Raw genomic sequence first — 4,241 nt, forward strand, 5'->3', positions numbered from 1 at the left:
AATAAAAAGCTGATTTTTTGTATGTAGACCCTTATGGACATATGGAGGGCCATGGAAAAGAGTTTCATCCAAAGAATCAGAAATAAATTGATTTTATACCAAACCCTAATTTAGGGCAAAATTGATCAGGAACTGATTACACTGATTGCCAATGGATCTTTCTGAGATAATTGTGAGTCTTCCTAGGCCAAGATGCCTCTCCAATAATGACATGGATAAGCTCTTCTACTTCCAACCAAACATTGTCTATTGCAGGTAGCCATGAAACTCTAATTTCTGATTAAATCCAGATGAGCACTCTGATGGCTCTGAATCCTTCACTGATGAACTGAGGATCATAATGAGATACCTGGAGACCCCTGAGACTCTTGAGACTTGTATATTTAGAGAATGAAGTCCAATTCTCAATCTTGCTTTGTGTGGGCTCCTTCTGTTAAGGAGTGATCAATCAAAACCTGATTTCCATGTCACTAATGCAGTATGCAATGAGTATGACCTAGTATGATGCTAATGAAGTGTAAAACAAAATCCCATGCTTCCAGGAAAAATGAAGGGTAAATTTTGGGGTATTACAACAAGGAATGGAGAAATTTACAGGATCTTTATCTTTTTTGGCTAATTTATTCTCGGAAATAGAAATACATTCCAAGGGTTTCGGATCGGCAAGTCTACGTTTGTTGGTAAGGATGTCTTTGAGAAACTTTGCATAAGAAGGTATTTGGGTGATGGCTTCTATGAAAGGGATTTCTACGTGAAGTTTTTATATAACTTTAACAAAATTTTGATACTGGTTATTGATCTGGGTTTGTTTGAGTCTTTGCGGATATGGTATAGGTGGTTTATATGGCGGGGGTGGTATATAAGTTTTATCTTTAGGTTCTTCTCCTTTTCCTTGACCTTCTTGTCTTTCAGGTTCCTCTGGTTCCTTTACTTTGTCCGGGGGTTTGGTATATTCCTTAGAAGTTTCGGGTTCACTCAATCTTGGGTTTGGTGGCTCATCATAAGTGTTCCCACTTCGTAGGGTAATGGCATTGGCTTGTCCTCTCGGATTCTGTTGAGGTTGTCCAGGGAACTATTCTCCAGGTGTAGTCTGAGGGGCTTGGTTTAAAGCTACCTTAGAGATCTAGGTTTCAAGCATCTTGGTGTGAGTAACTATTTGGTCAACCTTGGTTCCTAACTAGGTAATCAGTTCGTTAACATGAATGTTTTGGTTCATGAACTCTTTGTTTCGTTGAGTTTGAGCAGTGATAAAATTTTCCATAATTTTCTCAAGGCTCGGCTTTGGTGATACAGGTTGCATAGGTTGATTTGGTCTTGGGGCTTGATAACCAGGTTGTCTCGGAGGTGCATTATTTTGGATAAGGTTATTGTTTTTATAGGAGAAGTTCGGGTGATTCCTCCATCCAGGGTTATAGGTATTCGAATATGGGTTCCCTTGGGTGTAGTTCACTTGCTCAGAGTGGGTTTTGTTTAATAGACTGCATTCTGCAGATTGGTGTCCTTTGGTTCCACATATCTCACAATCCGACGAAACTGCGGCTGCAGTATTCGGGTTTATGCACATATGCTCGACCTTGAGGGCTAATGCGTCCATTTTAGCTTGCATCATGTCTATAAAGCTTAGTTCATGCACTCCTCTTTGCGCTTCCTTCTTCTCAACTGTCACTCGTTTGACTCCCCATGATTGATGGTTTTGAGCCATATCTTCGATGAGGGCACTAGCTTCAGGATAAGGTTTGTTCATCAGTGCACCGCCTGCGGCAGCGTCGATGGTCATCTTAGTGTTATATTGAAGTCCATTATAGAAGGTTTGAATGATTAACCAATTTTCTAAACCATGATGTGGGCATACTCTTAACAACTTTTTATATCTCTCCCAAGCTTCGAACAACGATTCTCCTTGGTTCTGGGTAAATCTAGTTATATGGTTTCGAAGAACGGAGGTCTTACTTGGGGGAAAGTATCTAGCAAGAAAACCTCTTCTAAGGTTATCCCAAGTCGTAATGGAATTAGGTGGAAGGGAATCTAACCATGATAGGGCTTTATCTCTGAGGGAAAAAGAGAATAATCTTAAACGGATTGCCTCAGAAGAAGCTCTGTTGGTTTTAAAAGTGTCTGCTAATTGGAGAAAGATTTTTAAATGTTGGTTTGGGTTCTCAGTAGCGAGACCTGCGAATTGTCTCTGTTGCACTAGTTGCAACAGGGAGGGTTTAAGTTCGAAATTATTAGCTGGGATGGTTGGGTTTACTATACTAGAACTAGGTTCTTCGTTGGATGGGTGGGCAAAATCCTTAAGAGGTCTTTGGTTTTGATCTTCGGCCATAGCTCTCCTAATTCTATGAAAGAATAAACGTGCGCGAGCGTAATGTTCAGGTTCCGCCAGAGGGTATACTAAGCTTCCGGTGCTGCGAGCTTTTCGCATTGACTGATGGGTAATAACCTAAGTTTAAACGATATAACAACAGGGTATGAAATTTGACGAAATTGGTCCCCGACAACGGCGCCAAAAACTTGATGCGTGCTTTTCGCAAGTATACGAACGCGTCAGAGTAATATAAAAGATTGTCGAATCCATAGAGACCAAGTGTCAATCTATCGTTATCTATTGTTATGATGTTTATCAAAGGTAATCAAAATAGGAGTTTTTAGAGTGTGCAATGAAAAGTAAAATGTTGAATAAAGTTCAATTAATAAAGACAGCCTCGAATGTAATTCACATAATCAATTAATAATCCAAGTACTTGCTAATAGAACTACTTATGGGCAGTGTTTCCTACTTTGAAAAGAACCAATTTAATAGGAACTGTCGCTTTCGCGTATTCAGAATCGAGTTGTACTCCCTAATCTAACCCTCTTATTGTCACTTATAAAAAGGCGCGCATTGCGTTAGAGTAGTAAACCTATTTTTAAGAAATATAGTATCTTGACTTAGTTGAAAAGTATTTTAACCTGGATTTCTTAACCAAAAGAGGTTCTCACGAACCAGACTCTAAACTTATAAACGCGTCCGAAAATAGTTTTAAAATCACTTTTCTTTTTAAGTTAAAAACTCCTAATGAACTAAACAAAGCGCTTTCGCTGTATTTGAAATAGTTAAAAAACAATTAAGTTTAAATAGACGTTGGACGACTCTCGATCTTACCCAACGGAAGTTAAGTGTGGGAAAACTTAAGTTGAAAGTCAAAATAGCCCTTAAGTGTTTCTACGAACAATTGTACGGATTATTGGTTCAATTACGATCCTTACATTCTAACCTTATAGGTTTAGTTAGACATGGTAAAGTAAAGGTGCATTTTAATTTAAATAAAAGTAGTGCGAGTGCGAAAAGTAAATAAAAGTAGTGTGAGTGCGGAAAATAAATAAAAGTAGTGCGAGTGCGGAAAATAAATAAAAGTAGTGCGAGTGCGGAAAATAAATAAAGTAAAGCGAGTGCGAGAAATAAATAAAGTAAAGTGAGTGCGGGAAATAAATAAAGTAAAGACAGTGTGGGAAAATAAATAAAGTAAAGCGAGTGCGGGAAATAAATTAAGTAAAGCGAGTGTGAGAAATAAATAAAATAAAGACAGTGTGGGAAATAAATAAAGTAAAGACAGTGCGGGAAATAAAGTAGATAAAGGTAAAGCAATAAAAAACCTGCTCCAATCGGAGGGTTGAATAAAATGCAAAGAGGAAATGAAAATGGCGGCAGGATTAACTTCCTTCCAAAGTGCTCCAAACTCGATTACAGACTCGATCACAGACTTGATTACACAATTGTGGTAACACCCCAATACGAAGCGATTACCACTTTAAAATACTGAATATATGCCTAAGTGAAACTAAGTTTTCATGTAAGTTTGCATCTGCTCTAAGTTTGGATGATTAAACAAATGAAAATGAGTCTGTATTTATAGGCAAGTAAAATGATGGAAATGACAAGGATGCCCTTCAGTTTGAAAATGGGAGGGAAAACTTTTCTTCTTGTGGCGCCCGCCACAAGTCCATGGCGCCCGCCATAAGGCCAAATTGTGGCGCCTTAGTGGAAGTAGTGGGGAACGTGGCAGTTGAGGGAAGTTGAGCTGTGACATGTCATGGCTGGACCTATGGCGCCAGCCACAGTGGGAGCCACAAGTGCAAAATGCTGAATTTTAGTCTTTTTAGCTCATTTTCACTCCTTTTCTCGATCGGGGCTCCGACTAAAGTAAAAACCTGAAAACAAAGAGAAACATAGTAATAACACAACAAAATAACAATAAAACCAC

The 4,241-nt window shown here is 38.7% G+C and overlaps 1 non-coding gene across 1 annotated transcript; it reads left to right on the top strand.

The window, feature by feature from the left end:
• Positions 1-1,832: 1,832 nt before the first annotated feature.
• LOC127109973 (small nucleolar RNA R71) lies at positions 1,833-1,939 on the top strand. Its single transcript, XR_007797213.1, has one exon. It is a non-coding gene; the product is annotated as a small nucleolar RNA R71 (small nucleolar RNA).
• The last annotated feature ends 2,302 nt before the right edge of the window (positions 1,940-4,241 follow it).

The sequence above is a fragment of the Lathyrus oleraceus genome, chromosome 7, assembly GCF_024323335.1.
Source record: "Lathyrus oleraceus cultivar Zhongwan6 chromosome 7, CAAS_Psat_ZW6_1.0, whole genome shotgun sequence".
Lineage (NCBI taxonomy): Eukaryota > Viridiplantae > Streptophyta > Magnoliopsida > Fabales > Fabaceae > Lathyrus > Lathyrus oleraceus.